Raw genomic sequence first — 15,627 nt, forward strand, 5'->3', positions numbered from 1 at the left:
GGCAGACGCCTTAGTTCAGGATTGGTCACAGTTCCGGCTACCTTATGTGTTCCCACCTCTGGCATTGTTACCCAGAGTGCTGCGCAAGATCAGGGCCGACTGCCGCCGCGCCATCCTCGTCGCTCCAGACTGGCCGAGGAGATCGTGGTACCCAGATCTGTGGCACCTCACGGTGGGCCAACCATGGGCACTACCAGAACGACCAGACTTGCTGTCTCAAGGGCCGTTTTTCCATCTGAATTCTGCGGCCCTGAACCTGACTGTGTGGCCATTGAGTCCTGGATCCTAGCGTCTTCAGGATTATCTCGAAAGGTTATTGCCACCATGAGACAGGCTAGAAAACCATCCTCCGCCAAGATCTACCACAGGACGTGGAAGATATTCTTATCTTGGTGCGCTGCTCAGGGAGTTTCTCCCTGGCCTTTTGCATTGCCTACTTTTCTTTCCTTCCTGCAATCCGGGTTGGAAAAAGGTTTGTCGCTCAGCTCCCTTAAAGGACAAGTCTCAGCGCTATCTGTATTTTTTCAGAAACGCCTAGCACGACTTACTCAGATACGCACGTTCCTGCAAGGAGTTTGTCATATCGTCCCTCCTTACAAGCGGCCGTTAGAGCCCTGGGATCTGAACAAGGTTCTAATTGCTCTCCAGAAGCCGCCTTTCGAGCCTATGAAGGATGTTTCCCTTTCTCGTCTTTCACAGAAAGTGGCCTTTCTAGTAGCGGTCACGTCTCTTCGGAGAGTGTCCGAGCTAGCGGCGCTGTCATGCAAATCTCCCTTCCTGGTGTTTCACCAGGACAAGGTGGTTCTACGTCCGATTCCTGAGTTTCTCCCTAAGGTGGTATCCCCCTTTCATCTCAATCAGGATGTCACATTACCTTCCTTGTGTCCTCATCCAGTCCATCAATTTGAGAAAAGTTTGCATTTGTTGGATCTGGTCAGAGCACTCAGGATCTACATTTCCCGCACGGCGCCCTTTCGCCGCTCGGATGCACTCTTTGTCCTTGTCGCTGGTCAGCGTAAAGGGTCGCAAGCTTCCAAATCCACCCTGGCTCGGTGGATCAAGGAACCAATTCTTGAAGCCTACCGTTCTGCGGGGCTTCCGGTTCCCTCAGGGCTGAAGGCCCATTCTACCAGAGCCGTGGGTGCGTCCTGGGCATTACGGCACCAGGCTACGGCTCAGCAGGTGTGCCAGGCGGCTACCTGGTCGAGTCTGCACACCTTTACCAAGCATTATCAGGTGCATACCTACGCTTCGGCGGACGCCAGCCTAGGTAGACAAGTCCTTCAGGCGGCGGTTGCCCACCTGTAGGACAGGGCTGTTTGACGGCCCTATCACGAGGTATTCTTTTACCCACCCAGGGACTGCTTTTGGACGTCCCAATTGTCTGGGTCTCCCAATTAGGAGCGACAAAGAAGAAGGGAATTTTGTTTACTTACCGTAAATTCCTTTTCTTCTAGCTCCAATTGGGAGACCCAGCACCCGCCCTGTTTTCTTAGGGATTTTTGTTTTTTTCGGGTACACATGTTGTTCATGTTGAATGGTTTCAGTTCTCCGAGGTTTCTTCGGATTGAATTTGTCTTTAAACCTGTTATTGGCTTTCCTCCTTCTTGCTTTTGCACTAAAACTGAGGAGCCCGTGATCCCACGGGAGGGTGTATAGCCAGAAGGGGAGGGGCCTTACACTTTTAAGTGTGGTGCTTTGTGTGGCCTCCGGAGGCAGTAGCTATACACCCAATTGTCTGGGTCTCCCAATTGGAGCTAGAAGTAAAGGAATTTACGGTAAGTAAACAAAATTCCCTTCTTTTGCGGCCTGTACCTCTTGTGGGGCTATGTTACCTGCGGGTTCCACCTACCCTCACTGTGAGCAATGCTCGACCCCTGTTTCGCTTGCTCAGCCGGAGCCTCGGACACTGGTGGGCCCCTTGGCTCATGTAGACCCCCCTGATCCCCCTGACCAGACTGCAGGGACAGAGTTCGCCTCTTTTGCTGAGAAACTCTCTGAGTCACTTTCTCAATCCATTGCACAGTCTATGGACAAATGGTCTTCTAAGCTGCTAGAGGCTTTGCAGTCCAGACCGGACCTTTCACAGGCCCCGGCCCCTGTTGGCTCGTTGCCTCCAGGCCCCTCTCGGTCCGCGCCACAGCGCGCTCCTAGGTTGGCCCCTCGGTCTCAGGCGGAGGACTCCTGCCCGGACCGTAGTCCTAGACCGGCTAAGCGGGCTCGCTGGGACTCTTCCCCGACTTCCTCTCACTGCTCGGGATCCCAGCTTGAGGACGAGGCGGACGTCGCAGCTCAGGGCTCTGACCCTGACGTCGCCCTTAACCTTGATACACCTGAGGGGGACGCCTTAGTAAATGATCTTATCTCGTCCATCAACCAGGTGTTAGATCTCTCTCCCCCGCCTCCTCCTGTAGAGGAGTCGGCGTCTCAGCAGGAGAAACACCAGTTTCGGTTCCCCAAACGTACACGCAATACGTTTTTTGATCACTCAAACTTCAGGGACGCTGTCCAGAAGCCCAGAGCGGTCCCGGACAAGCGCTTTACTAAGCGCCTCACTGACACGCGTTACCCCTTCCCATCTGAAGTCGTTAAGGTTTGGGCTCACTGTCCCAAGGTGGATCCTCCAGTCTCAAGATTGGCGGCTAGATCCGTGGTGTCGGTTGCAGATGGCTCATCGCTAAAGGATGCCACTGACAGACAGATTGAGCTCCTGGTGAAGTCCATCTATGAGGCCACGGGCGCGTCTTTTGCCCCGGCCTTTGCAGCCGTGTGGGCACTCCAAGCTATCTCGGCTTGTCTGACTGAGATTAATGCTGTCACACGTAATTCTGCTCCGCAAGTTGCGTCTTTGACCTCTCAGGCGTCAGCCTTTTCATCCTACGCCATGAACGCCGTCCTGGACTCTGCTAGCCGTACAGCTGCAGCATCCGCTAACTCTGTGGCAGTCCGCAGGGCCATGTGGCTGCGCGAATGGAAGGCAGACTCGGCTTCCAAGAGGTTCTTAACCGGTTTGCCGTTTTCTGGCGACCGTTTGTTTGGCGAACGATTGGATGAGATTATTAAGGAATCCAAAGGAAAGGATTCCTCCTTACCCACTTTTCTTTCATTCCTTCAATCCGGAATGGACAAGGGTTTGTCACTTGGCTCTCTCAAGGGCCAAGTATCGGCGCTCTCCGTGTTTTTTCAAAAGCGCCTAGCCATGCTTCCGCAGGTCCGCACGTTCCTGCAGGGAGTTTGCCACATAGTCCCACCTTACAAGCGTCCGCTGGAACCCTGGGATCTTAACAGGGTGCTAACGGCTCTTCAGAAACCACCTTTCGAGCCGCTGCGGGATGTCTCTATCACGTCTTTCGCAGAAGGTGGCCTTCCTAGTGGCAGTCACATCACTTCGGAGAGTGTCTGAGCTAGCAGCGCTGTCATGCAAAGCCCCCTTCCTGGTGTTTCACCAGGATAAGGTGGTTCTGCGTCCGGTCCCGGAATTTCTCCCTAAGGTGCTATCCCCTTTTCATCTCAATCAGGATATCTCCTTGCCTTCATTTTGCCCTAATCCAATTCACCAGTGTGAAAAGGATTTGCACTCTTTCGATCTTGTGAGAGCACTCCGGCTCTACGTGTCTCGCACGGCGCCCCTGCGTCGTTCAGATGCGCTCTTTGTCCTTGTCGCTGGCCAGCGTAAGGGCTCGCAGGCTTCCAAGTCAACCTTGGCTCGGTGGATCAAGGAACCGATTCTCGAAGCCTACCGTTCTTCTGGGCTTCCGCTTCCTTCAGGGCTGAAAGCTCATTCTACCAGAGCCGTGGGTGCGTCCTGGGCATTGCGGCACCGGGCTACGGCTCAGCAGGTGTGTCAGGCAGCTACGTGGTCTAGTCTGCACACTTTCACGAAACACTATCAAGTGCATACCTATGCTTCGGCAGACGCCAGTCTAGGTAGGCGAGTCCTTCAGGCGGCGGTTGCCCACCTGTAAGAGGGGGCCGTTTTTTCGGCTCTTTTTATTGAGGTATTCTTTTACCCACCCAGGGACTGCTCTTGGATGTCCCAATTGTCTGGGTCTCCCAATGCAGCGACAAAGAAGGGAATTTTGTTTACTTACCGTAAATTCCTTTTCTTTGTCGCTCCATTGGGAGACCCAGACAATTGGGTGTATAGCTTCTGCCTCCGGAGGCCACACAAAGTATTACACTTTAAAAAGTGTAACCCCTCCCCTCTGCTATACACCCTCCCGTGCATCACGGGCTCCTCAGTTTTATGCTTTGTGTTGAAGCCACATGCACTCATTCTCCCATTTTAGTCAGCAGCAGCTGCTGATTTTATCGGATGGAAGAAAAGAGGGCCCCTCACAGGGCCCCCGGCATGCTCCCTTCTCACCCCACTGAGTCGGCGGTGTTGTTAAGGTTGAGGTACCCATTGCGGGTACACAGGCAGGAGCCACATGCCATTTTCCTTCCCCATCCCTTAGGGGCTCTGGGAGAAGTGGGATCCTATCCGGTCATCCAGGCACTGGGACCGGGCTCCCTCCGCAGCCCCTGAGGGAATCTGACGGACGGGAGACTGAGTATCATCAGGGACAGGGCCCTGCATCTACAGGTACTCTGTGTCCCCTTGGGGACGGTGCATAGAGCACCTGCACCTCAGACGCTGCAGCGACTGCAGTGATTGGTATGACGCCGGGACTACCGCGCTGACCGCGCCTGCTTGCCGGCCGCGGTTTTAACTTTAGTCCCTGGCTTTTGCGGCCTAGTGCCTTAAACTCCCGCCCCCGGCCCTGCCAGTCAGGGGGTAGGGCGGGACGGTCGGTCGGACGCCGACAGTGAGGGCTGGAGCACACTTGGCTGTCCTCCGCCCCCCTCACTAATCACTCTATGGCACAGATCCCCGCACAGGTACTCAGTGTCCCCTTAGGGACGGTGCATGGAGCACCTTGGACTTAGACTTGGCAGCGATTGTGGGGTTGGTACGGGACTACCGCGCCGAGCGTGCCTGCTGGCCGGCCGCGGTTTTCAACTTTAGCCCCCGGCTTTTACGGCCTAGTGCCTTAAACTCCCGCCCCCGGACCTGCCAGTCAGGGGGAAGGGCGGGACGGTCGGGCTGACGCCGACAGTGAGGGCTGGAGCAGACTGGGCTGTCCTCCGCCCCCCTCACTAATCACTCTACGGCACAGATCCCCGCACAGGTACTCAGTGTCCCCTCGGGGACGGTGCATGGAGCACCTTGGCCTCAGACTTGGCGGCAACTGCGGGGGTAGTACGGGACTACCGCGCCTGCTGGCCGGCCGAGGTTTTTAACTTTAGCCCCCGGCTTTTGCGGCCTAGTGCCTTAAACTCCCGCCCCCGGACCTGCCAGTCAGGGGGAGGGGCGGGACGGTCGGTCGGACGTCGACAGTGAGGGCTGGAGCACACTTGGCTGTCCTCCGCCCCCCTCACTTTCACTCCGGGACTCCAGATTCCCGCACTTTTGGGGTTACGCCCACGGCCCCCTTCTTCCCCTGTAAACGCCGACAGGCATGTTTTTAAGCAGCACACACTGCTTGAGCGGTCGGTAAGCCAGGTGGCTTCTTCCCATCGGGCTGGGCCACCTAGAGTGCTGAACTGTGTATATATATATATATATATATATATATATATATATATATATATATATATATATATATATATATATATATATATATTTATATTATAATATAATATAATATAATATAATATATAATATTGTATGCATTTTCACAGTTCGGCGGTACATACTCAGTGATCACTGTGAGCATTGCTCGGGCCATGTGGCACTCGCTCAGCCGGAGCCTGGGGCACTGGTTGCACTCGGCCCAGGTAGAACCGCCGGCGTCCCCTGTCCAGACGGCAGGGACAGAGTTTGCAGCTTTTGCTGAAAAACTCTCTGAGTCACTTTCACAATCCAGGGCTCAGTCTATGGACATATGGTCTGCTAAGATACTAGAAGCTTGCAGCCCAGACCGGCCCCTTACACAGGCCCCGGGCACTGCGGGATAGCTCACAGGCCCCGCTCGGTCCGCGACGCAGCGGGCTCCTGGGGGGACCTCTAGTTATTACATGGGGGACTCCGGCACGGACTGCAGTCCCAGACCGGCTAAGCGGGCTTGCTTAGAATCTTCCCCGACTTCATCAAGACTCTCAGATGAGGCGGAGGTCGCAGCCCAGGACTCTGTCCGGACGTGGCTCTCAATGCTTCAGAGATGCTGTCCAGAAGCACAGGGCTTTCCCGGACAAGCGTTTTACTAAACGCATTAATAACACACGTTATCCCTTCCCCTCTGACGTGGTTAAGGGTTGGGCTCAGTGTTACAAGGTGGCCCTCCAGTCTCTAGACGGGCGGCTAGATCCGTAGTAGCAGTGGCTGACGGTTCAACGCTCAAGAATGTCACGGACAGGCAGATAGAGCTCCTAATGAAATCCATCTATGAAGCCGTAGGCGCGTCCGTTGCCCCAGCCTTTGCGGCAGTGGGGGCACTCCAGGCTATCTCAGCTGCTCTGTCTGAGATTAATGCGGTCATACTCTGCTCCGCAATTAGCGTCTTTGACGTCCCAGGCGTCGGTATTTTCATCCTACGCCATGAATGCTGTCCTGGACTCTGCTTGCCGTACAGCGGTAGCATCCGCCAATCCGGTGGCAGTCCGCAGGGCCATGTGGCTTCGAGAATGGAAGGCAGTCTCTGCTTCCAAGAAGCTCTTGTCCGGTTTGCCATTTTCTGGCGACCGATTGTTTGGCGCACAATTGGATGAATCGATTGAGCATTCCAAAGGAATGGACTCGTGCTTACCCAGCCCATACCAAAGAGACCTTAGCACCCTCAGCTAGGTCCCCATCTCATCGTCCAACAGGCCACAGAAGAGCCAGAGAAACTCTTCTGCATGGCGGTCCAGGTCAGGGGAGCGGTCTCCACATGTCCAAGACCGTTGGATGAGAGACATTCTGTCTCACGGTTACAGGATAGAGCTCAGTTCTCGTCCTCCGACTCGTTTCTTCACAACTTCTCCGCCCTCCGAGCGAGCTGATGCACGTTTTCAGGCGGTGAACACTCTGAAGGCAGGAGGAGTTGCGTTACCCGTTCCCCTTCAAGAACGTAGTCGCGGTTTTTACTCCACCTTGTTCGTGGTACCAAGAAAGGACGGATCATTCCGCCCCGTTCTGGACTTCACACTGCTCAACAGACATGTGAGAACCTGACAGTTCCGGATGGACTCTCTCCGCTTTGTCATCGCCTCGATGGCACAAGGAGACTTCCTAGCATCAATCGACATCAGGGATGCTTATCTCCATGTGCCGATTGCACCAGAGCATCAACGTTTCCTGCGTTTCGCCATCGGGGACGAACACCTTCAGTTCGGGGCACTGCCTTCGGCATGGAAACAGCCCCACGGGTCTTCACCAAGGTCATGGCAGCAGTGGTGGCGGTCCTACACTCTCAGGGCCACTCGGTGATCACTTACCTAGACGATCTTCTAGTCAAGACACCCTCCTGGGTGGCATGTCAACACAACCTGACCATTGCTCTGGAGACTCTCCAGGGGTTCGGGTGGATCATCAAATTTCTAAGGTCAAAACTGACACCGACCCAATCACTGACTTACCTCGGGATGGAGTTTCATACTCTCTCAGCGATAGTGAAGCTTCCGCTGCATATTCAGCGTTCACTACAGACAAGGGTACACTCTCTCCTTCGGGCCCAGTCACAACCCTTGAGGCGCCTCATGCACTTTCTAAGGAAGATGGTGGCAGCAAGGGAGGCAGTCCCCTTGCGCAGTTTCGTCTGCGTCCGCTTCTATCGGACACCACAAATGGGACAGGAGGTCGACGTCCCTAGACAAGAACGTCTCTTTCTTTCCACTTCCTGGGCGAAGGGAAAATCCTTCCGGCCCCCAGCCGGGGCTGTGGTCACGACGGACGCGAGTCGGTCAGGGTGGGGAGCGGTCTTCCTCCACCACTCGGCTCAGAGAACCTGGACTCCGACAGAGTCCTCCCTTCAGATCAATGTTCTGGAGATAAGGGCAGTGTATCTAGCCCTAAAGGCGTTCCAGCGGTGGCTGGAGGGCAGGCAGATCCGAATTCAGTCGGACAACGCCACGGCGGTTGCGTACATCAACCACCAGGGCGGCACACGCAGTCGTCAAGCCTTCCGAGAAGTTCGGCGGATTCTGCTGTGGGCGGAAGCCACAGCCTACACCATCTCCGCAGTTCACATCCCGGGCGTAGAAAACTGGGAAGCAGATTTTCTCAGTCGCCAGGGCATGGACGCAGGGGAATGGTCTCTTCACCCGGACGTGTTTCTAGAGATCGGTTGCCGCTGGGGAACGCCGGACGTCGATCTAATGGCGTCTCGGCAAAACAACAAAGTCCCGGCATTCATGGCTCGGTCCAAGGATCACAGAGCTCTGGCGGCAGACGCGCTACTTCAGGACTGGTCGCAGTTTCGACTGCCTTATGTATTTCCTCCTCTGGCACTACTGCCCAGAGTGTTATGCAAGATCAGGTCATACTGTCGCCGCGCCATCCTCGTCGCCCAGACTGGCCGAGGTGATCGTGGTACCCGGATCGGTGGCACCTCACGGTGGGTCAACCGTGGGCACTCCCAGACCGACCAGACTTGCTGTCTCAAGGGCCATTTTTCCTTCTGAATTCTGCGGCCCTAAACCTGACTGTGTGGCCATTGAGTCCTGGCTCCTAGCGTCATCAGGGATATCTCCAGACGTCATTGCCACTATGAGACAGGCCAGGAAACCAACGTCCGCCAAGATCTATCACAGGACTTGGAGGATCTTCTTATCCTGGTGCTCTGACTCAGGGTTTTACTCCCTGGCCGTTTGCCTTGCCCACTTTTCTTCTTTCCTTCAATCTGGAATGGACAAGGGCTTGTCTCTCGGCTCTCTCAAGGGACAAGTATCGGCGCTTTCCGTGTTTTTTCAAAAGCGTCTAGCCAGGCTTCCGCAGGTCCGCACGTTCCTGCAGGGGGTTGGCCACATAGTCCCACCTTACAAGCGTCCGTTAGCACCCTCGGATCTTAACAGGGTGCTGACGACTCTTCAGAAGTCACTTTTCGAGCCGATGCGGGATCTCTCTATCTCGCCTTTCGCAAAAGGTAGCCTTCCTAGTGGCAGTCACATCACTCAAAAGAGTGTCTGAGCTAGCAGCGCTGTCAGGCAAAGCCCCCTTCCTGGTGTCTCACCAGGATAAGGGGTTTCTACGTCCGGTTCCGGATTTTCTCCCTAAGGTATCCCCGTTTCATCTCAATCAGGATATCTTCTTACTCTTTTTGGGTCCGCATCCAGTTCACCAATGTGAAAAGGATTTGCATTATTAGATCTGGTGAGAGCACTCCGGCTCTACATTTCTCGCACGGCGCCCCTGCGCCGGTCCGATGCGCTCTTGTCTTTATCGCGGGCCAGAGTAAGGGACTTCAGGTTTTCAAGTCAACCTTGGCTCGGTGGATCAAGGAACCGATTCTTGAAGCCTACCGTTCTTTCTGGCTTCCGATTCCTGCAGGGCTGAAAGCCCATTCTACCAGAGCCGTCGGTGCTTCCTGGGCATTGCGACACCAGGCTACGGCTCAGCAGGTGTGTCAGGCGGCTACCTGGTCGAGTCTGCACACTTTCACGAAACACTATCAGGTGCATGCCGATGATTCGGCAGATGCCAGCCTAGGTAGGCGACTCCTTCAGGCGGCAGTTGCCCACCTGTAAGAGGGGGCCGTTTTTCGGCTCTTTTTATCGAGGTATTCTTTTACCCACCCAGGGATTGCTTTTGGACATCCCAATTGTCTGGGTCTCCCAATGGAGCGACAAAGAAGAAGGGAATTTTGTTTACTTACCGTAAATTCCTTTTCTTCTAGCTCCTATTGGGAGACCCAGCACCCGCCCCTGTTCCCTTCGGGCTGTTGTTCTTTTGTGTACACATGTTGTTCATGTTGAATTGTTCTTTTGGGTCATGGTTTCAGTTCTCCGAACATCCTTCGGATTGAATTTACCCTTAGACCAATTTATAAGTTTCCTCCTTCCTGCTTTGGCACCAAAACTGAGGAGCCCGTGATGCACGGGAGGGTGTATAGCAGAGGGGAGGGGTTACACTTTTTAAAGTGTAATACTTTGTGTGGCCTCCGGAGGCAGAAGCTATACACCCAATTGTCTGGGTCTCCCAATAGGAGCTAGAAGAAAAGGAATTTACGGTAAGTAAACAAAATTCCCTTCTTCTTCATCGTTCCTTATGGGAGACCCAGACCATGGGTGTATAGCTTCTGCCTCCGGAGGACACACAAAGTACTACACTAAAAGTGTAGCTCCTCCCTCCGAGCATATACACCCCCTGGATGACAAATCCAACCAGTTCAATGCTTTGTGTTCAGGAGGTCACACACACATGCATTCTCATCTGAATTTTGATTGTTGATTTTTGATTTCAAAGATTTGGAAGAAAAGCGGGTCCAATCTGGACTCCCGGCATGTCCCTTCTCACCCCACTGTGTCGGCGGTGCTGTTAAGGTTGATTTTACAAGGCTGGAGCCTTCACATGCCGCGCTCCTTCACCATCCCTTGAGGCTCTGGCTTGAAGTGGGAGCCATCACGGTTCTCACTGCTTTGCAGGAGACCGGTCTCCATCCGCAGCCCTTTCAGGTTCCTGCCGGACGGAGCGCTCACCCCCAGGGACCTGGCCCTGCGTCTCATAAGCTAAGTATTGAGACGTTATTCAGGGGTCCCTTGTACATTTATTGTGGGGAGAGTGTGTTTTGTTCACTTTGCTGTGATTTCCGGCCGGTTCTCTGGTTTTTTCCTGAGAACCGCGCCGAGGGTGCCTGCTCGTCGGCCGCATGGAAAAATCTAGGCCCCGGCTTCAGATGCGGCCTAGTTTCGTTTTCAGTGCCCCTGCATGTCGGTCATGCAGGGGAACAGTGCGGCGCCACCCACCGGCCGTTCAGCAGAGGGGAGGACACTCCTCTCTGAGGAGATGTTTCCCTCCCCTGTATTTCTCCTTGGCCCTCCGGTTCCCGCTCCTGGACTAAACCCCGCCCCCCCCTCCTCACTCCGGCGCCATTTTATCAGCGTTCATACACTGATCGGCGCTGGCTGCTGCAGCTTCTGCATCTGTCTGGGGGTCCAAGCTGTGGAATCCGGAGGGCACACAAAAAGCGGTCTGGTAAGCCACAACCTCTGGTTGTGGACTTTATTATACACTCTCTGGGGGTCATTCTGAAGGAGTGTGTTCTTTACTGCAGAGCCTCCACCTCAGCAGCATGTCTCTCACTAGGAGCAAGGCTTTACTCTATATGCACTGCATGTCAGCTCATACTGCCTGAACCGAGCACATATCCACATTGTGATGCCTGCTCTAACATGGTGGTGCCTCAGCCTGGAGTTTCCCCAGGGGTCTCTCCGGCTGCTCCAGCCCCGGTGGCTGAACCCCCGGCTTGGGTAGCATCGTTTTCTAAAGCTATCTCACAGTCCTTTGCCGACTCCATGGGACAGTTGTCCCGGACTCTGCTGACCATGCATCAGCCCCCTTCTCAGGGCGCCTCTGCTGTTCCGACTCGCTCTGCAGAGCTCACAGAGGATTTTTTATCTGTTCCCGGACCCCGTCCTCCTAAACGGAGACGCAGGGACTCCTCTCCCTCCTCGTCCCACGGCTCTGATTCACGAGCTGAATTGCAGGGCGAGGAGGATGCCTTTACTGTGGGCTCGGACGCTACCTCTATGTACCCCATTGATCTATCCGAGGGTGATGCGGATGTTAGTGACTTGATTGCGTCCATTAACTCCGTACTGAACCTCAATCCACCAGTGTCAGAGGAACAAGCCTCTCTGGTAGAAAAACACCAGTTTACCTCACCTAAGAGAGCAAGGAGTGTGTTTTTTAACCACTCCAGTTTTCAGGCCACTGTGACCAAGCCCAGGGCCTGTCCTGACAAACGCTTCCCAAAGCGTAGTTCTGATGACCGTTTTCCCTTTCCACCAGAAGTGGTCAAGGAGTGGGCTCAGTCACCAAAGGTGGATCCTCCGGTGTCTAGAATATCAACCCGGACAGTTGTATCTGTGGCCGATGGCACCTCACTTAGGGATCCCACTGACCGCCAGGTTGACCTTCTGGCCAAATCTGTATAAGAGGCAGGGGCCTCGTTCTCCCCGTCCTTTGCAGCAGTGTGGGCTCTTAAGGCAGTCTCTGCTTCTCTGGCGGAGATACATACCCTCGCCAGGGACTCTATACCCGAAATGGTTGCCTTAACTTCCCAGGCTTCGGCTTTTTCATCCTATGCCATGTCTGCCATTCTGGAGGCTTCTCACCGCACGGCGGTGGCTTCCGCTAATTCACTCGCGATCCGCAGGATCTTGTGGCTTCGAGAATGGAAAGCAGACGCTTCTTCCAAGAAGTACCTTGCTGGGCTCCCCTTTGCTGGGTCCCGGCTGTTCGGTGAACAACTGGATGAAATTATTAAGGAAGCTACTGGCGGGAAGAGTACTTCCTTGCCACAAACTAAAACCAGGAAACCTGTCCAGGGCAGGAACCAGTCGAGGTTTCGTTCCTTTCGTTCCTCTAACTGGTCATCCTCTAAGCCCTCAGCTTCGTCCACTAACTCAGCCAAGGATCGAAAACCCAGCTGGCGCGCGAATCCGCGTCCTCAGAAGAATGGAGGAGCTGCTGCCACTAAGGCAGCCTCCTCTTGACTATCTGGCTGCGCCAGCAACATCCTTCGTCGGTGGCAGGCTCTCCCACTTTGGCGACGTGTGGTTTCAACACGTCTCCGATCAGTGGGTGTAGGATATCATCTCCCACGGCTACAGGATAGAATTTTCTTCCAGCCCGCCAAACAGATTTTTTCTGTCCACTCCCCCCTGCTCCAAAGCCGCCGCCTTCTCACAGGCCGTGGCATCCTTGCAGGCCAACGGAGTAATTGTTCCGGTTCCCGCCCGGGAACGGTTCAGAGGTTTTTACTCAAACCTCTTCCTAGTCCCCAAGAAGGACGGTTCCTTCCGACCCATCCTGGATCTCAAGCTTCTCAACAAGCATGTTCAGGTGCGGCACTTTCGCATGGAATCTCTGCAATCGGTCATTGCCTCAATGACCCAAGGAGATTTTCTAGCATCCATCGACATCAGAGATGCCTATCTGCATGTGCCAATTGCAGTTTCACACCAGCGTTGGCTACGTTTTGCAATCGGAGAGGAACATTTCCAATTCGTGGCTCTCCCCTTCGGGTTAGCCACGGCCCCTCGTGTATTCACCAAGGTCATGGCAGCAGTGGTTGCGGTTTGGCACCTCCAGGGGTTGGCAGTGATTCCTTACCTGGACGACCTTCTAGTCAAGGCTTCATCCGGTGCAGACTGTCAGCGGAGTGTCTCGCTCACTCTCGCCACGCTTGTTCAATTCGGGTGGCTTGTCAATCTGCCCAAGTCCACTCTGACCCCGACCCAGGAACTTACGTACCTAGGGATGCAATTCGAGACTCTGCCGGCACTTGTGAAGCTGCCCTTAGTCAAACAGCAGTCCCTTCATCTGGCGGTGCGCTCTCTGTTGAAGCCCCGCCGTCATTCCATCAGGCACCTCATGCAGGTGCTGGGTCAGATGGTGACGTCAATGGAAGCGGTTCCCTTTGCCCAGTTCCATCTGCGTCCTCTGCAGCTGGACATTCTCCGCTTTTGGGACAAGCGGACCTCTTCTTTGCACAGGCTAGTGGCTCTGTCGCCACAGACCAGGAGCTCTCTTCAGTGGTGGCTCCGGCCCCTCTCTCTGTCTCAGGGACGCTCCTTCCTGGCCCAGTTTTGGGTGATCCTCACCACGGACGCCAGTCTCTCCGGCTGGGGAGCAGTATTTCTCCACCACCGAGCACAGGGCACTTGGACTCCGTCCGAATCAGCCCTCTCGATCAATGTGCTGGAAATCAGGGCTGTACTCCTAGCTCTCGTAGCCTTTCACCACCTGTTGGCGGGCAAGCACATTCAAGTCCAGTCGGACAACGCAACAGCAGTTGCCTACATCAATCACCAGGGCGGGACTCGCAGCCGCCTGGCGATGTTGGAGGTGCAACGCATCCTTCAGTGGACGGAGGACTCCAGGTCCACCATATCCGCAGTCCACATCCCAGGCGTAGAAAACTGGGAGGCAGATTATCTCAGCCGTCAAACCGTGGACAGCGACGAGTGGGCCCTGCATCCGGCAGTGTTCCGGTCAATCTGCCGCAAGTGGGGCACTCCGGAAGTGGATCTAATGGCATCCCGGCACAACAACAAGGTCCCGGTTTATGTGGCTCGCTCCCACGATCCTCAGGCCTTGGCAGCGGACGCGCTGGTTCAAGATTGGTCCCAGTTCCGTCTGGCCTACGTGTTTCCCCCTCTAGCTCTGTTGCCCAGGGTCCTGCGCAAGATCAGAATGGAGGGCCGTCGGGTCATAATCATTGCTCCAGGCGAGCTTGGTACCCAGACCTGCTCCGTCTGTCCGTAGAAATGCCGTGGCATCTCCCGGACCGCCCAGACCTTCTCTCTCAAGGTCCGTTTTTCCGCCAGAATTCTGCGGCTCTCAGATTGACGGCGTGGCTCTTGAGTCCTGGATCCTGACGGCTTCAGGCATTCCTTCCGAGGTCATCTCCACTATGACTCAGGCTTGGAAGTCTTCCTCGGCCAGGATTTACCACAGGACTTGGAGAATTTTCCTGTCCTGGTGTCGTTCTTCCGGGCATGCCCCTTGGCCTTTTTCCTTGCCGACCATCCTGTCCTTTCTACAGTCCGGTCTGCAGCTAGGACTATCCCTCAATTCCCTTAAGGGACAGGTCTCGGCTCTGTCAGTGTTGTTCCAGCGGCGTATCGCCCGACTGGCCCAGGTGCGCACCTTCATGCAGGGCGCATCTCACATCATTCCTCCTTACCGGCGGCCTTTGGATCCCTGGGATCTTAATCTGGTCCTCACGGCCTTACAGAAACCCCCCTTTGAGCCTCTTAGGGAGGTTTCTTTGTTTCGACTTTCACAGAAAGTGGTCTTTCTGGTGGCCATAACTTCTCTCAGGAGAGTCTCTGATTTGGCTGCGCTTTCTTCGGAGTCACCCTTTTTGGTTTTTCACCAAGACAAGGTGGTTCTCCGTCCGACTCCGGACTTTCACCCTAAGGTGGTGTCTCCTTTCCACCTTAACCAGGACATTTCATTGCCTTCCCTTTGTCCGGCCCCTGTACATCGCTTTGAGAAAGCGTTGCATACCTTTGATTTGGTGCGGGCGCTCCGGATCTATGTGTCACGCACCGCTGCCCTTAGGCGGTGCACCTCTCTTTTTGTGCTAACCACGGGTCAGCGCAAGGGTCTCTCGGCTTCTAAACCGACCCTAGCTCGTTGGATTAGGTCGGCCATATCCGATGCCTACCAATGTTCTCAGGTGCCTCCACCGCCAGGGATTAAGGCGCACTCGACCAGAGCTGTCGGTGCCTCCTGGGCTTTCAGGCACCAGGCTACGGCCCAGCAAGTCTGTCAGGCTGCCACTTGGTCTAGTCTGCACACTTTTTCGAAGCACTACCAAGTGCATGCTCATGCTTCGGCAGATGCGAGCTTGGGCAGACGCATCCTTCGGGCGGCTGTCGCCCATTTGTGAAGTTAGGTTTTGCCTACTTCTCAGTTTCTGTTTATTTCCCACCCAT

The 15,627-nt window shown here is 54.9% G+C and overlaps 1 protein-coding gene across 1 annotated transcript in view; it reads left to right on the top strand.

The window, feature by feature from the left end:
* PNISR (PNN interacting serine and arginine rich protein) overlaps positions 1-15,627 on the top strand; it is a 95,189-nt gene that overhangs the window by 55,125 nt on the left and 24,437 nt on the right. The gene's annotated exons all lie outside the window — the stretch shown is intronic.

This window comes from Anomaloglossus baeobatrachus, chromosome 3 (assembly GCF_048569485.1).
Source record: "Anomaloglossus baeobatrachus isolate aAnoBae1 chromosome 3, aAnoBae1.hap1, whole genome shotgun sequence".
NCBI classification, from domain to species: domain Eukaryota; kingdom Metazoa; phylum Chordata; class Amphibia; order Anura; family Aromobatidae; genus Anomaloglossus; species Anomaloglossus baeobatrachus.